Raw genomic sequence first — 18858 nt, 5'->3', positions numbered from 1 at the left:
GAAACGGGTGCGCAGTGAGAACGTAAGTGAGGGAGAGTAAGAGATAGAGAGCGTGGAAAATGGCGTGTTTATGTTTTTTTAAGGCGGAGAGCGGATATCATAAATCCGCGAGCACGTGTGAGCCGATTAACGATAACAGTATGACATTGAGTTGTGATGAAATAAATTAATGTGAACAATTTCGAACGAGAGGGGATACATAAAACGGGGTGTCAAAAAAGGCTGCTGTCCCGGTTGGAAAAGCCAGCAACAAAAACCATGTGGTCATCGAATGTCTTTGTCGATCGCCACTTGTTTCGTCCGCGCATCCGCATCCCCATTCATTGTGTTAAACAGTCATTTCAAAATGCTCTCGGGGGCTTACATGCAATGTGCGACAGAGGGAGGCCACCAAAGCGAGGTACAATTTACTTTCCGACACGTCTCTGCCCGAGCAGCAAGACTCCTCATCATGCCGGTACGATACCGGTCCCCGTGAAGCGATGGTGAGATAAGCCCGTGCGGCCTGAGGAGCTGTTATATGGCTTACTCCATCGCATACACACCCAGACCACCGCCGTTCGACCGAACCGTCGATGGTGCGGTGCGGAGCGGGTCGAACCTCCACAGGGCCGGGGTGGGCTCCAGCGGCCCCTGCTGTCGATTGTTATCGAGTTTGGATCGATTTTCTGTCGCCTACCCGGTCACCTCCTTCTGTCGGGCGCCCACACCGCGACAATCTCAAAACCCTGCTCCACGGGTTCTCTCTCTCTCTCTTTCTCTCTCACAGTTGAAGCCGGAGTGCGGATGCTATCTTGCCGTGGCCATATTCGCGTGCATGGCCACTGATTTCGCCGTGGCGATACGAGGCGCACATCGGTGTGTAAATACATCCGCCCCCTTCCCATACATAAACACGCTGGATGTTGACCGGATGATGATAAAAGCCAAACCTACGGGCGCGCGCGGAATGGCATGCACAATTTTTATTCTTCTCTAAATCGACGCGTTACACTAAACTCCACTAACCTGGGGTGTTGTGGTGAAGTTAAAACAAAAAAAAAAAACAAGTAGAAAAATCAATACAAAACAGAACAAAAACACGAACCTTCACAAAAATCACATTCACTATCCACTTTATCACCAGAAATTCATCACACCGGTGACATAGCACAGAGGTAGATGAGCTGATAAGACCTCACCACCGATGGCTCATCAGAGGTGGCCCCGCTTTTGTTGGGTCGTGGTCGCGTCAGTCGTCGCAACGATACAAAAACATGCAGCTCCGGCACAACGCACGCCTCCGCCAGCTGCATTCCACACACTTTGCCAAAAATCTCGCAAGCGGCTCGAGGCTCCGAGTGAATAGTAGCGGGATTCATGAAGCGGCGCGCGAAACGTCAAAACCGCGAACAGCGGCACCACAAACGACTGCACGTGCGACTCTCTCGGAGAGCGAAGTTATACTGAGAAGGCGAATGCATGTTTGAATCGAGCTTTTCAACTTTTTCAGCCGGCCCAAGAAACCAAAAGGCGCGGAGATGAGAGCATTTTTGAAGCGGGCCGCCGCGTGTGAGTGTGAAGGGAAAAGGGATATTCACGACGTGCCTCCTCACTCGTACAGGCCTTTCCACACTTTTGCTCTCACAGTCTCTCACGTCGGGCCTTTTTACTCTCTTGAATACGTTCCCCAGGAACCTACCTGCTATGCATCAGGATGTTTTGGGTGTGAGAGCGGTGCGGTGACGTATCGAAAGGACGAACTATTCTAGCTCACCAAAGGATGTGGCGCACACTTACTGCTGTAACCTGGTTCCTTATTCTTCCCTTGCGGCCAATGCAGCGCGCTGGAAACGTGATTCTATTCGTTTTGCAAACCGATGGTGATGGTTTTCTCACCCTTTCTTCACGCCAGTCGAGGGAATAGAGTCAACTTAAAGGGAAAATTATATTTCGCTAGCGATAACGATCAACGCCGGCTATCGACACGTGACCACCAGCGGACGTTTTCCTGGCACCAACGATCCTCTTCGACAAAACAGGGGTTCGTTTCTTTTGACGCTGGAATAGGTGATAGCGAACCGTCGGACGTTTGGGAACATCCCTCGAACGTGTCATCGTTGTTAAGGGAGCGGATTTGCAGTCTGACGCGAGAGGGTAGCCCTGCCAATTGTAATCTACCCCGAAAGCATCGTAAAGGGTGGGTAAGATTTGTTTGAAAGGGGATTGAGCTTGACTTTTGCATCATGATTAATACTATCTTGTTTAAGGGGAGGTTGCAACAGGGCAGAGCAGGACACATTAGCAGAGAATTAACTTCTTTTAAATCCTTCCAAGTCAAGTCAGATAGGCGTTCCGGTAGCTTCGCCTTTACGGCATCGCTTAATGTAATAATCGTGAATTCTTTCGCTCATCGTTTGATAAAAATGTGTACGATAAGATAACGTATATATTCGTGAGAAATAATTTTGTCGCGTGGCAGTTAGTTATGCGAAAGGGTATCAAATTAACTAACAATAGATTTTTTTTCTGCATAAACAAAATATGAAATACCATCAATCTTCAGTGGGGTATAAACATTTCAATTTCGACTAAAGAATTTTTTAAAAATTCGAAATTTTTTGTTTATTTCAAATTTATTTCAAATTTTTTACTCACCATATAAAATCATATGTTCAAACATTAGGTCATACTCTTATTATTGACTCAATAAACAAAGTATTTAGTCAAAAATCTATTTTTACAAGGAGTGGAATGATATCACATGAACAAACCATTCACAATGATTCTCCCTACTGCAATGACGTGATCTTTATGAGTCATGGTGGATTGGAATGTCGGGGCTCGACGGACACCTTTGATGGAACAACTGAACCCAGCAAAGCCACTTCAAACAACATCTGCCTCAGCTATCATCCTCTAAAATATGATATTCCTATCGACATTCATGAGGATACGTCGATAGAGAGGTAGCGTGAGCCACATCATCCCGCACAGACTCCGCGCCTGGTACTGGCGTTTATCGATCGTACATTTGTCTCTTCGAACGCGTTTGTTGGCTATCTCTCGCCCGGTTAGGTAATGGCAGTCATAGACGCACAGACATATTTTTATCTAATGCCTTTTGAGAGATGCCTGGCGACATTTTCGGCTCAGCTCGAAAGCTCGAAAGATAACGCCCATGTGGAGTGTCGCGACAAGGAAAGAACGAAAGGGAAAGAAGCACACAACCACATGCACGAACCAAGCAAAAGGAATGGAAGAGGGAAGCGGGCAGGACAAAGTAAGCGGGATTTACACATTAATGCTTAGAATGCCGAATGGAGATTGGAATAGAATGAAATGGAAGGCGAAAGGCGAAGAATAAAAGCATGGTCTCAAATCTTATCTCACCGCCGGCGCTGGAGAGTCGGCAGCGGACGGCGAGTGTTTTGGTTGCGCGTCCGCTTTTCCTTTTACGGCCCTCGTGTCTGCTCGGTCATACGGCAGGGGTTTTCCCCGAGAAGCGCGAGGGAATTCACCCCCCGCGAGTGGAACCCCAAAAAGTGCGCGCGCGAACGGCGAGAAGATGGATGGAACGAGGGATTGGATGAAATTGAAAGATTACTTAACACACTGCATCCGCGGATCTGCTCTCTTCCCAGTGAGCACAAGTGAGCCACAGTCCATCAGCCCCGAGACGGATCGCTAACACACGCGCGAGAACGAACCGGCGAGGTGAGATAGCGACGGCGAGAAATAGAATGGTTCCCGGACCGAGCTGCGATCGGAATGGTTCGATAAGGAAAATAGCGTAGATCGCGGCCGAAGATACGCGACGAGCAGCGCGCTGGCCGAGACCGAGAGTCGATGTGGGTGTAACGCAGACGGTGCTCGGTGCTCTGGTGGGTACGGAAACACACCTGCCAAACCAGCGTCGCCCGAGCAGGTCAAATAAAGGAATCACGCTGCGAGCAATGAGGACGGGATGAGAAGGATTGGGTTGGTGCGCGATAACGATCGCGGTTGGCCATGAGAGCGCGGAGCGGTGTGTGAGAAGCGAAGGTTTTCGACCATCATCAACGTAGCAGCGGACGTCAACCAGCCAGCTTTGACATCTGAAAAAGCAGCCCGAGAACGATCTAAAACAGCCAACACATACACAAAAACGGACCAGCCACTAGCCCGGGACGGACCAGCGAAGCGAAACATCAACAACGACCGGGCCGGGCCACAACACCAGACACACACGCCCAGCAACGACACACCATCGAATTCCCCAGCAGCAAATCTATTGTGACCCGCACCAGCGGTCGAGTGCTGGAAGAGTGGCGGTGGCGGCGGCGGCGGGTGCGCACTGCCCCGATCCGTGAGTGCTGATAAGATTTTATTTATAGATAAAACCATTTTTATACCGCTCGGGCCCGGGCCGCAGAGGAAATGGACTGAGATAGCCGAGCTGCGATAAGCGCGCGCGGGAGCGTTCCTCTTTTTGTTGTGCTTTGGTGTTCGCGTCTCGAGTGCCACACCGCTGTACGGCTGGCGTTTGCCGGTGCTGCTTGGCCCGGAGAGCTCGAACCGAGCAGACCAGAAACGATTCGAGCGATCGCACTTCGTGGCAGTGGCGGGCAGGACGGCGTAGCGGAGGGAACTAAGGGAAGGCGATAGTAATTTCCTCGCTGCCGGGGACAGGATAATGTGCCAACGTTGCGTAGGAGGTGGAATGCCGAAGAGAGAGAGAGAGAGAGAGATAAACTCGATAGCGAAAGTCGAGACGGAAGGAGGACGAGGTAGAAGAACGATAAAAGGCTCGACATTCACGACATTCTCCGGCGAGCGTGACGGGTTTCGGGTGCAAATTGAGAAACTATTGCTGTCAATTTTGACAGTTAGTTGAGTAAACTCGGCTTTCTTGTTTCTTCATTGCAATAATTTTGCCCACCTGCACAACAAGTACGTGTTGAGACGGGAAACAATTTTAATTAATGCAGCAAAAAATACCATCAACTTTGTATGCTGAACCGGTCCGATGGAAAGGGTTGTGTGTCTGACAGGTTTGTTTTTTTTCAGAATCAATTCGTCGAACGGCGGACAACCACGTGATCGCGAGTAGATTGAAATGCGGTGCTCTTCCGCCACCGAGCAGTGACTCCAGCAGCATCTTACGGCTATATACAGTGTGGCAACAACGACGAATGACGATCGCTTATGGCATCGCGTCCGGCCACGTTTCGCGGCGAGATAAATATTGCAAAAAGTGCACGGAAGGCGCGTTGGAGACGGGGGACCAGCGTCGTTTGGCGGGATCCCCCGGTTCTGGGAGAAAATGACGAAAAGGGAGGGGGAATTTTCGAAACCGTTGTTTGGCTCGGTTTCGAACCGATCCCAATCGCTTCGTGTGTGTGTGTGTGTGTGTCTGTGTGTCTGAATGCGTCATGTCCGAGCTGTAGGTGGCCCACCGACCCTACGGGAGAGGTGTACGGGATGGCCGGGAATCCGGTGGAGTTGAGGAAGATCGTAAAATCCGATTGTCATATCTAGATATTAAACGGATGATGGACGTATCGAGCGACCGAGCGCGGACAAGCGGGTGACTGCAAGCAAGATCTTTCGAGCGTGATTCGCTGCTTTGCTGTCACTCTCTCGCCAACCTTCTTTTTCATGTTTCGTTTTCATTCACTCTTACCTCGTTATTGACTGTTGTCGATTAATCGCGGATCGGTCCCGAACGAGTATGATGATGCGCTTTAGTCGACGAGACGATCGAAGGCGCAATTAAAGCGAAACCCAAGCGAACGCAAGGAAAGGTTCCGTGCAAGTCGATCATTCCAAGTAAAAAGTTTGTAACAAATCAATTAAAACTAACATAGTTGAAGGAAACTTTAATTGTGAAGAAAGTGTATCCACATTTTTTACACTCAAAACAAAATCAAACAAAACAGAAGATCGTCTCTTCAAACCATCATAAGAAAAGAACTGTCAAAATGTGAAAATCACGATTCCATCCATCTTCAGCGAATAAAACAAAACCAAACCCTTGGATCCGTAAAACGATAAACACCAAACCGAGATCTTCTCCATCTATAAAATAAGCATCCCCAGGCAAGAAACAAGTCCGTCAAGATGGAAGCAAAACAAAAAGGGAGAACAACGCGATCGCGCCTCCTTTATACACACTCTTCTTTTCCCCTCGCTTGACAGCTGCATTATCATCTGCGTCTGGCAGCACGGTCGGTCGGTCAGCAGCATTTTTATTTTTTTGGCAAATTGGTGATGGACCCACGCCTGAAGTGTTGTTGGCGGCGTGGAGTAGATTGACGGTGACGATTTATTCGTCCGCCGGAGCCCGCCGGAACGCATGGAATCGGCTGGGAGTGGGGGGGGCTCATCAGTCGGCTACGCCTCGCGCCAAAGTCAGGCGCACGAGACAAATTAAAATGGAAATTGGAAACGAGTTTCTGTGACGGCTTCGCTGCGGGTGTGCGATGCGCGGGGTAAATTAATAAAATATTTCGGCATGCGTTTTCGCACCTGCAGCGGTTTTCTTTGCCTCATCTTTTCCCTTCCTTTCGTGCTTTTGGATCGTCCAACGTCACCCACGGATCATCGAAACAACCGTTCTTTCGATGGATGAATAGTATCGCTTATTTTATTAAAATTTCTTTTTGTTATTGATAGGTCTATTCGTTTATCTGTTTACCTTTACACGTTATAGATTCAGTTGATAAATTTACCATAATTTTGGTTTAGATTTTTTAGGTTTAATTTATATTTCACGAGTTTTTCTTGCAGTATTGATAGTTTTAAATTTCGTTCAATTTGATAATGATTTTCACAAAGTGACTCATACGAGAACAATGCCCACACGAACGCAATCTTTGCCACTTCTTGTCTGATCGAACACATTCGATTTGGCCGTTCCCAAAAGTTAATTCCAATAGCTCCCGAGGGCTCTCCGGTTTCCACCGGGATTGGCAGGTAGATGCACCCTTCCACGTTTAGCCTCCCCCAATCCCCCTCCCCCTCCGTCTTTCCGCTTTATTCCACCAGACCGAGTGGCCATCGGAGAAGGATAAGATCGACGCACCACCGGCGACCCCGAAACGAGCTCGAGGTGCACACGAAACAGTTCGCACAAAAACACACCGGCACAACAGCGTAGGGTTTCTTTTCTTTTCTTTCCCGGCACTTTTTTGGCACAACAAACCCCCACCCCGCGCGGGAGGGGGGGGGGGGGGGAAGTAAGTTCCCGTGCGTCGCCCTTATCTGGCGTTCGATATCGTATTTTTCGTGCCCGAGCGGGATCCAACCCATCAGGCACCGAACCGACCGAAAAGGATGCCCGTGTTTGGTCGGTCTCCGACACCCAGACATCGATACGTACGGAGTAAACGGAATTTTTGGGGAGGACTCCGACGTTTGGTTTCTTTTTTTTGGCTACTCTGGCCGCTAACCAGCAACCTCGTAAGAGAAGGAGAAATGTGGAGGGAGACGGCGTCGAAAGATCGCGATAAAAAAACCCTCCCACAGTCGTATCCCCACCTTCCTCTTCAGTCATGCTTCCTGAGTGAAGTTGGAGCTTGGTGATTTTTTCCGTAGTACGCCGTCGAAATCGAACGGTTCGAAGTCTAATCGGACTCGGAATCCTCGGCCCGGTCCTGTGTTCTGCGGCCACCGTCCGGCTTGGGGTAGTAATAATTGACGTTCCCTGCAAATGGACTCCCGGTGCTGATAGGGAGATTTGTTCGTTATCGGCCGTCGCAGCCCCAAACTCGGAGGGACCAAACGAACCCGGTCCCGGGTCTGCGAGGCGTTTTTCGGAGGTTCCGAATGGCAATCGATTCGTCCCTCCTCGTTATCGAGCTTGTTCGATCGACCATAAAGGCAGCTCGAAGGGTGTTTGGGGTCAAGCCTTCCCAAAGTTGTGCCGGTATTCTCGTGCGCTTTGGAAAGCGAACTAGGATGGCTCAAATCTGCCATCTAATCGTACAATGGCTGCCCTGGTTGAGTAGTTTTTTGGGATGCGTTTAGAGAAGGGAACTAACAGGGCGAAAAGCTGGTGACGTTCTGACGGTGTACGCTCTTTCGAAGGGCATCAATCAAGGCCACCAGGGAAACTGCAGCCAAACTCCGTCCTCGAGGGAGGTCCTGGGTTGCATCCGGTCTCTACCGGCGGTGTTGCACTTTCACTCATCACCGACGACGAACGGCGGGGAAAAATCGATCCCGAGCGAGGTCCTTCCGCTTTCAAGCGCCAACGTTCCGATAGTTCTCTCCTTTCACAGAGAGAAAGCGGACGAGGCAAGGCTAGGCTAGGTGGAAGGGAAGGGGGTGGGGGGTGGGACGGTATCATTTGTTTTGGGCTAGAAAAACCCCGCACATCCCAACGCGACCCGGCTTCCTGGTCGCATGCTTCTCTCCAAAGCGCCCCCTCGATCAGGATATGGCGGAATGGAAAGATCGAAAGTGGCGATAGTGCGAAGGCAAAAAGAGGCTCTTATCTGCTGCCTTTTGGAGCTCACCCCCTTCCTTCGCCACCGCCACCACTTTTCCACCGTCTTGGCGAAGGGAAAACCGGTCGGAAAAGTTGGTCCTTTTGCTCGCGTTTGTATGGCGCCCCACGCTTCGGGAACGTGGCCGAAGGACCTGCACCATGTTGACGCCCGCGACGCGCTGGTTCGTGGTACCCGTGCACGGTGCTTATCGCACGCTGCCTTCGAGAGCCCGGGAGCGCGCCACTCGGACTACCCCCTCCCTCTCCCCCCACCCTTCCACCATCGAATGACCTGGATCCTGATTGATGGAAACTGATAACGATATTATTATATTTTACAACGTAGATTCCGGAACGAGCGGGTTGGCATCAGGGGGCGTCCCGAGGGTGGCGCGTCCGGCCGGTGCCGGTATATTGCCACTACGAATGGCGATGGCGAATCAGCGATAGCGTTGCCGTTGGAAAGCTTGGCCACGGAAAACGGTGCCACCCGGTCCCGCCCCGCCCTTCCCGACGGATTGGCCAGCAATGCTAGAGCGCCGATTCGAAACCCGGTGTTGGCGAGAGAGAGGTTAGCCGATCCGTGCTGCCAGATAAGGATGGTTCCTCGCGCGCACGGCGAGATCCGGAGAGTGTACTTTCGCGTACACCCGAAACGGCAAGGACCTTGACCGGGGCCACAGTGGGCTCGTGGTGGCATAAACTCGGAATAGTCAATTGCTTAAGTGAGCTGTATACTTCGTATACTGTCTAGACATAACTACATTACGGCATAAGACAATTTTCTTAACATCCAGTTTTTCATAATTTTCCAGTCAACATTTCTAGTGTTATTTTTGTAGCAAAAAAAAAAAAATCATTATCACTATCGATTTTTCGCATGAAAATGACAAATGTGATTGCTAGCTGAAACATGTTGATGGTTCAATGTATTATTTTGAAATTGAAATATGCTAATTCCATACGTGATACGTTTTATCTATATCTGCCACTAAACACAGATAAATATAGTAAGTGTATCGTCCATAATATTTTTACTTGTTACTGTGTAAAATTCTTCGAAATCTTTTCGAAACAACATTAGCAAGAATCAATCAAGAAATAATTTTAAGAGATTTTGATGTTCTCAAAAGAGGAAGACAAAAACATTCTCAAAAGCAAACTCTTGTCACAAATTATATGAAAAAAAACTATGAGCCAACATTTTTGGACACTTTTAAGATTCATCCTCGCTTTGTAGCGGATTTTCCTACTGTGCGATGGTGTTGCTTAGTAGAGCTCTATCTCTTACCCGCGTTCTCCCCTTTCATTATCACATCCAACATCCACCGGGAGGCAGATAGGACACACAACCACCCCTCTGACACGCGGCCACGTGGGACACATACAAACACACACATACACACAGCGGCAGAGTCGCGTCCTTGCCCCAGGACACGAATGCCGTGCATCGCTAGGACATCGTTGCGTTCGCTTATCGCGCTCGGAAACTCTTCCGTCTGGCGGATCCGCTCCTGTCCCGTTTGTCTCGGGCCCTCGGCCACGGTACGTCAGGTCAAAACAGACACACATACACACATTAGTCCAAGGACTAACGAAAACGGTAATGGCAAACCGACGGCGCACGATAAGATCAAAATTCGTGCAGCGAACGGACGCGATAGGATAGGAAGATCTATCCCACTCGGTTCCAGTTCTTTTTCTCTCTTCCTCCCACTGTCGCCCTCTCTTTCTCGCCTTCTCCTTATTACACCTGCAATTGGGTTGCTTCCTGCGAGCGTTCGCTTCTCGCTTTAGACCACCGGAGCTATTTATCTCTTTACATATTTTTTTTTGACTCATTTTCCAAAGATCGCCACGAAAGATCCTTTTTTCCCGACGGCAGGAAAAACTCCCACCGACACCGAATTTCTTATCCTTGCCATGATAAATCGTACCATCGAGGCGGGCCGAAAGTACGAACAAAAATGTCCTTATCAGTTCGTTCGCTATCTTTCTCGCTTGGTGTACGTTGGTTTCCTTCTATGTTTTCTTTTTTCCTCCTTCTTCTTCTTCTTAAGGGTTGTCTTTGGTGCTCTTTGTTCGGTTGTGTTTCTTTTGTGCCCCATCGAATCTCCCTCGCCCCCCCACCCTTTTATCACAGTGTTGCTTATCTTTTTAGTCTACGATTTTACTTTTTTGTTTTCCCATCGCTTTTTCGATCCCAAAATTTTCAACTAAAACGTTCCCTACAAACGTTTTCCAACCTCCTCCGGTTGGCCACATATCCTTGCTTCCGTTTTGTTTGCGTGCCAGGAAACCATCGTTCGGTCGTAGCAAAAGTTCGATCGGCGGGGAGCAACACGGCGCGGGCGGGAGCAAAGCAGTTCCTTATCGCGCCCGGCGAAAGGAAAACCCATTTTCCTCGCTGTCCACGTCCTTATCGTTGCCGATTCGTCCCGGTTCCGCCGAACGGCGTCACGCCACCGGGGTGGAAGTTTTTCCTTATCGCACCATCATCGTGCGCCCCCGCATCCGCTTATCTCCCCCTTTCCCGCTGCCATTTCCGATATCCACCTGTGTCTTTGGTAGGATACCGGTCGTCGTCGGTGTTCCCGCTCCACGTGCACTTCTTGTTGGCCAAACCGTTAGCGAAGTGCTGCCTGCCGTCCCGAGCACTATCTCCACCAGGCGATCTGCCTTCCTTCACGCTTCCAGTGCACCTATCTCCGTTCGTCCTAAGAACCGTCGTCGTCCTCGTCCTCGTCGTCATCATCATATCGCCACCGAACCCCCATCGGGTGAAACTGCAATCTATCTGCGCGTCCCATCGACGGCCACGCTCGTCTTCTGGTTCGGTTTTCGACGTTCATCGACATTCGTGGCCACCCCCAACCCCCGCTCCCACCACTATCCTTAATCCGGCCACCGCGTTCACCGGCATGTACTGCGCTCATTCATCTTTTTCTTCGCCAAACCCCAAACCAACCAACTACGGGGCGCGTTCGCCGATTTTCTCCGATCGCCGACGCAAGATAAACGCGGGCAAACGGATCTCCCCCTTCCCCCCGGTGCGAGAAGGGAGGATGGTGGCCGAAATATCCTTCAATAGGGAGACACACACACATACAGGCACGTAACGCGTGAGGCGGATGTCGGTGGCGATAAGCCGTCCCCGTGGTGCATTCGGAGGGATTCAATACATTTCGGTCGTTCGGCCAGATAAGGAAACATTTTGGCGATAGCGGGAAGCAACGGGAATGAATGGGTCCTGGTGCGGGTCCTCCGCTTCCACTAGCAGGTTCGCACCTCACCTCGGCTACTAAAAGGAGCGGCCATGTTGGAGCTGACCGAAAGGTTGGTGAGGAGCGTCCGACGCTGTAGATACGGGACCAGAGATTGTTGCGTGAATGGAAGTTGGAAGATAAAAATCCATTCCATGGTCTCCCAAATGGATTTTTCTGCTTATCCTTTTTCTTCCTGTTATGTCATTGTCGTTGATTCTAGTAGATTTTTCGAAATCTTTCCGATGTCATTTAAAATAATCCTTCGTTGTTTTACTTACAAATTGGATCACTTCATATGGTTCCTTTTTTTTACTGTTTTGTATTATACTATTTCGTAGTTTATTCTAGTTACAAATATAAATAGCAAGCAAGAATTAGATCTTCTATCAAACAAGAAATCAAATTTATATTTTATATATCACCACAAACAAATTCAAAATACTATATTCAAGAAGTGGCTTTTCTGTACTGTGGTTCATTTCTTATGCAACCGTTTTCCATTCCCTAGACTATCGTTTGTCAACCTCAAGCTCGTCGGTATGCGAACCCGGAGGAGAAGAAACAAGGACACGGACATCCTTTAATGCAGTCGGGAGACAATATTTCGACCCAGTCGAGCCACGGGGACGACCGCCGGAAATCGATGAGGTATGAAACCGATAACGGGAAATGCGTTTTATCGCACCAGACACAGGCACCAAAAGCATCACACACACACACACACACACTCACACTTGCTAGACGGCGCACCGAAGGGAAATTGCCAAAGGACGAGGGAACAATACGAAGGAGAAGGAAAACGGACGCACAAGGAGAGCGACGGGTAAATGGAACGAAGCATCTAACCCAAGGACAAACAAACGAAGGAGAGATAGAAAAAAAGAGGAAAACAACGAGCGAAGGTTGGGATGGAAAAAAATCGGAGCAAAAAAACAGGGACCTGAATGAATTGAGTGCCAAAGGGACAAATTGATGGTGGTTCTGACGCTCTTTCCTTTTTTTTGTCCGTGGTGTTTTCTCTCTTTCCCATTCGCTTTCTTTTTCCTGCGGCGTACGGTGCATCGGCGCGTCAACCATTAGTTGGCAATTAGAAGGGGCTTTCCGGAAGGGATGAAAGAAGGGATGGAACGGAAAGCATCGAACGAGGGACATTTAAAGTGCATAGAGAATTGGGTTCGATATGTTGGAGGGACATTGTATTGTTATGATGCTTTGTTCCATTAATTTCTTGCGTGCATATTTACCGTGATTTTTTAAGGCAAAGCTTGCAAAGAAAATATTCTTTTAAAACATAAATTTACAGAATGAAAATTAGTATTAGAAAAAATGCTGCTAGTAATATTTGACAAAAACATAGATACAAAAACAAACATGATTGAAAACCATACGGCTTTGTAGTCGCTCATTCTGCTTTGAACGGCTTATCTTCCATCGTACAGAAGAGGAACTTTGTCTGCAAAAACGAACAACCCGCTGCTCAATATCAACCGGCATCGATCACGTTCGAATCCTTGAGATACGAATCACCTTCTCCCGGTCGAACCAACATTTCATGCCAGCGAAGGGAAAAGGGACCCGCCTCACTGTGTGACAGTGTAAATATCAACCTGCGATAGAATGGATGTGTGTGTGTGTGTGCGTCTGCTATCGGGACAGGAATAGTCCCACACACATCCCGTACCTAATCTGATGAATGGCTTTTCCCCAAAACAGGTCCCGCCGCGTGTATGTGAGCTCCCCTGAGCTGATGGGAGGATAAAGATTTTCCACCAGCCCGTGGCCCATTCCAAGGCCCGGCCCCGGCCTTTATCAGCGACCGAGCCGGGCCAACGTTCCTCCACCGAGCACCCTCGCACCGTCCTCGTCCTCGAGCCGACCGGAAGGACTCGAAAGGACGGTCGTGATGCCGCGTGCGCGAAATGTTGTTTGTTTACGTTCCCTGGCGCTCTCGGATACGGATCGAGCAAACACGGCTCGCGTCCTGCCGAACTGGGAATGAGGGGGAAGGAAAGTGGGCCGGAGGGACAACAATCTTCCTCAAATAAACCCACACAAACACACACGGACACACCGAGAAATACGGACATGTGCACACACATATTGCCGTGGAGTCCCCCCGAAGATTTGACCAGATGATGGAACTGAAAAGTGGTAGATAAGATGGAAAGCGACACCAGTGGATGGAAGAAGGTGGCGCGAAGGAAACGGGGCCCTCGGTTGACACCCGGGTCTCGGAGTAATTTCCTCGGGACGAGACATCGGAGCCGGTCGGAGCGAACGCGGCACTTCTGTTGCTGCGCGATTGCAGATACGGAAAAGCGATATAATGTTATTAAGAGGCTATCAAAACAAGCCACACACGCCGGCACCAGTTTGCTGAGGTTTGTTCTTTGCACACACACACACACATTGGAGGGCGACACATACACTCCGGAGGACCATTCGACACTCGAAAGGCTTAGAAAGACGGCACATTTCGCTGCCATGTTACGAGTGGCAGCGGAAAAGCGATCGAGAAAGGAACTGATAAGGAACTGGCTGGCTGCCGACTGTGGTGATGGTGTGCCGAGTGGATCCATGCATGCATGTGTGGGTGGGTCGTACGTGCGTGCGTGTCCTGAAAATGTCTTTCTCGCACACGGTGCGATACTCGCCCCGTAAGATGTGCCGCAAGTGAGGTGAAGAAAAGTTGGGAAAAGTTTTGTCCGCTACCACTCTGCCGACCCGGAAAGTGTCCTCGTAGCGAAAAGATGGCAGCACTTGAGACTTAGATGAATTAGTGCTCGTAAGGGGAAGGGGCGGTGGTGGGTGGTTGAAGGGTTGTCAAGTTGAAAGGGGGAAACGCAAGCGAGAAGGTGCCGGAATGCGATATCGCACATGTACAGACCATTAACGGCAGCGTGGTGTCATAAAACCGGTTGGGAATTGGATTTATGGGGAAATTATTTTAATTAGCAGGCAGGCAGCAAGCACGGGGTAGGGAGGGTGTAGACGACGCCCAACGCTTGGCTTTTGCAGGTTGTTTCGCGGCCTGCGGTTTGGTCCAGGAGCAGCGAATATTTTTCTCGGAAACTACGCGAGTGTATGCGATTTGCTTAAAACAGCGCATTTTGAGGTTTGGACGCATTTTTTGGAAGGGAATCTGATTACTCCTTTTGCAAAGTATGTAAAATAAAATTCCGTAGTGCTGAAATCAACATGTAACTCACATTCGCTACCATCAGCTTAATTCTGGACAATTGTTTTACAATTCATGTGAAGAACAAAAAAAATTGTGTGATATTTATAAGGAGTTGGTAGAATAATTATTTATACTGATGATATACCTATTGATAATAACCTCTAAATGTTCACACTATTTCATTTACTGGTTTTATGTACTATAAAAATTAGGCATTCATTCAAATCAAACCAACAATTACATGAGGAATTGTTTCACAAATAACAGCCAACAGTAGTGTAAACATAATTCGAAATGTTTAAAATCACAGTTGGAAGTTTAACTTGTTAGTTTAAGCTGATCATTCGCCATTTATTTGTTCCATTTGTGTAATAGTTTGAGTACAGGTTAGTGACACTTAAACATATGTCCCATTTTTATAATAATTGTTTTCAAATTTTCTGATATCTTAAATTTATCGAATACAAGTCCAATCCCAATTTGAATTACGATTGTACGGTTTTTTGTACCATGAAAAGTACAATGACAATGGCAAAAAAAGGCAATAATATTTTTCATAGACTATTAAGAATATTAAGAATAATAACTATTAAACATATTAAGAATGATAATTTGAAATCTAAGCGACTTTCATGTCTAAAGTGTTAAAACTATACCAAACTCTTGGTTCAAAATTCAAGTGCCACATTCTTGGACAAATTTATAATCACGAGATTCAAATGGCAAGAAAATATAAAGCAATCAATATAAACATTTACCAATTCTCTAATCAGGGAAGTCGTGGAGCATTCAGCTGCTCCCATCCTCATCTTCCTAAATGATTGAAAATGTTTGAATATTGAAATTGAACAGCCCCTTAAATCGCTAATCGCGTGAAGGAAGGTTAATAGCCGCTCAAAAGTGTCCGTTCGTTTTACGATCATCCCAACTTGAGGATATAGACAAAAAAATCCCATTTCCATCGGACTCCAGGATCATCCGTCGAACTCGTCGCACAAAAAATCGCATCACCAGCATCCTGCCATTCAGGATTCTCGGAGTGCGAACAGTCCAACCCATTTCCGACACCCATTAGTAAAGGGTGTGAAGCATCGTGCGGGGATGGGGTGGGGTTGGAGAGGGTTGGATTTGTACGCTGTTGTCCGACGAAACGAAACGACCTTCCGGAGTGTGTCGATGGTCGTTTACTTCGAGCATCAGTTTTCAAGGTGAGCATCCTTCCCTACTCGTCGCTTCTTTCCAACGGGGAAAACGAGCATTAAAAAAGGAAGCCCGTTGTTCTGGGGAGGACATGTGCAGTGGCGCATCATCTAAAGCGCCCGCCGAATCGGTAAGGAAGCGGCTAATCTTCTCAAATGGATCAAATTTAATTTCCGTTCCATTCTCAGACGTTTCGGGGTTCGCGGCCGAACCGCGGTACGAAGTGGGGAAGCAAATGGCGCACCAGAGTGAGTGATGAGTGACGAGGGATGCGAACACATTGCGCCATGCATACGGCGAAGTGGTGCGGTCGGGTGGTGGAAGATTGTTGGAAAATGTTTACAAAAATACCAGATAGCGAAGGGACAACCTCCCCGGACCGGACGCTGGACGTTAAAGGCAGAGACGTGCAGGCCGAAGGGCTGGCTACGGTAGATAAAATTCGTCACCAAACACACGTAACACTTTACTTCGTGCACCTTTTATTCATCCGGTGTGTGTGGGTGTGTCGTTTTTCCTCCCGTTTTTAGGTGCTTGGCTGGCAGTTAAAGCCCAACCAAACTCACCCCCGCGCTTTTCGCGCCCAAGCGATGCTGCTGCAGCATAAACACATTTACGTTCCGGCACGGTGACGAAGCACTCGCTCGGGCGAAGGACACCGGACAGGCGGTAGGAACGAGCGGTGGGTGGTGTGGTCATAAAAAATGATAAACGAATGATATTTCACATCATATCGTGCACCTTTTTTAATCCACCACCCATTTTCCATCATCAGCATCACCATCATCGTCACAGGAGCCTTCTTTGCGCGGAAAACTCACACCGGGGGGATGAGGGAGAGTGTCCTGATATCGTTCATTTCCTGCGTGGCTACCGGGCAACAAAAACGACGAGCAAGGGGGGATGGGACGGGAGAGGTTTGATAAGGCGGGACGAGTTTTAAAATCGTACCTTTCGGTCATCGAGCCGTGCGCGGCGAGAGATATTCGTAATCGTGAAAATGGCAAATAAAACGACATCTTAATGACCCTCCCTCACCCCCGCCCTCCGGGTTGGTTGACCTATCAAGAGCCCTGGGAGCTCGTAAAACCGCTGAAAACTTGAAGACGTTTCCCGCCGGTCTGAATCTCCTTCTTCTTTTGCTTGACTTGACTAAACACATAAAAAGTTTTAAAAACCAAAGCACCAACGCCACGGTGGAGAGGAAAGGGGGGGAGAGAGAGAGGGGTGTCAGGTGGATTGTAATCCTTCGCCGGCAAAGGAAAAGGGCAGATAAAAACGGGGTGAAAAAAAAAAGGACGATGATGATTGCAATTAAAAAAGGGCCACGTTTCGCCGCACGCAGCACGAAAACGCTCATCATCACCAGGTGGAAAATGTGCACGGTTTCCATATTTTTCCTCTTTTTCCTCTGCGACTACCGAGAACTGCGCACGGAGTGTCCCGCACTCGGCAGTTAGATACATATAATTTGCCCCCGTTCCTCATTATATCTCGCTCGAATCCGCGACGTCAAATGGGCTGAAAACGAAGGATAACTAAAACCAAACGGAATACCATCTTGGTTGCGGTGGAAAAAAAAACAACCAAACTCTCCCCTAGTTTTCCTCACACATACACACATACACAAACCGTCCCCGCCGGTACATTGGCATCATGCTAATCGGTGAAATCTGTCTTAATGGCCGGCATGGACGAAAAAAAAAACTAGGGAAAAACCATTAAAAAAAGAAATTAAACAAATCCGGCTGATATTTAATTCCATACTTTTATCTGACCACTGCTCCGGTTTTATTGCCGGGATCATTTTGCGGTACGATGTTTGAGCAAATGAAATTTGATGGGAAACTTGCTCCCAACACGAACTGTGATGTAGCTTCGTCGGAAAAACCTCCTGAAGCCAGTTTGCTCCATTTTTCCTCCAACGTTGAAAGAAATTATTTTCACAAAATAAAACGCAACTAAACAACCGCAACTTTCGGGGCCAAAGCTCCCCCAAAGAAAATGCTATCATCGGTAGCAAACTACCGTAAACGTCTTACGTACTTATCCCTCTCTTCGACCGGTGTCGGGTTAATCTGCCCCATCGTCACCTAATCCTTATCGGCACCACCCCGAAAGAAAACCCTTCCTTGATCCCGGAAAATACGAGCCAACGAATTGCGGAGCGGAGGCATTCAAATGTTATCGTTCGCTCGGCTCGCCAGCACCTTAGGGGGGAAAAGGTTACTTCGGTCCGTGTGAAACGCAATCAACATAATCGTCCAAATCTTCTTCCTCGGGGCCAGTGTCACGCTGGTTGGGTTTCCGTCCTGCCACGCCGGCGATGAAAATGCCGTTAAAAATCACTAAAAAACTTTATCAACCCCTTTTTGCAAAACGAACCTCCGGATCTCCTCCCAAGTGTAATCAGTTTCAGCTCCGGGAAGGATCGGGTACTGTTGGGTGGGTTTTCCTCGTTTTAAAAAAGAAAAACATAACGCACACACACACATACATAAACACTCATCGCTGGCACATCAAAGTGCTGACAATGCGAGTGACCACTTTTCACGGCCACATGCGGTGTCGGTCGCGAAAAATCTCACCCTAATCTGCAGCTCGCATTTTCACCAATTGCGGGGAAAGTGATTTTTCCGTAACGGATACAAAGCGTAATCTGGGGTGGGCCGGTTTTATAGTCGGCAAAGCTATCGCCACCCAGCAATCGTATTTATTTCGCCAACCCTAGCCGCGGATTGCTGGAGCGTGAATATGAA

At 48.5% G+C, this 18858-nt stretch overlaps 1 protein-coding gene across 1 annotated transcript in view; it reads right to left on the bottom strand.

Moving 5' to 3' along the window:
* The window catches only part of LOC131266737 (zinc finger protein ush), a 186468-nt gene that overhangs the window by 69458 nt on the left and 98152 nt on the right, over positions 1-18858 (bottom strand). The window lies entirely within an intron of this gene.

Source organism: Anopheles coustani, chromosome 2 (genome assembly GCF_943734705.1).
Source record: "Anopheles coustani chromosome 2, idAnoCousDA_361_x.2, whole genome shotgun sequence".
Classification (NCBI taxonomy): Eukaryota; Metazoa; Arthropoda; class Insecta; order Diptera; family Culicidae; genus Anopheles; species Anopheles coustani.
Note: the sequence above shows the minus strand (reverse complement) of the source record. Positions and strands in the feature narration are given on the sequence as shown.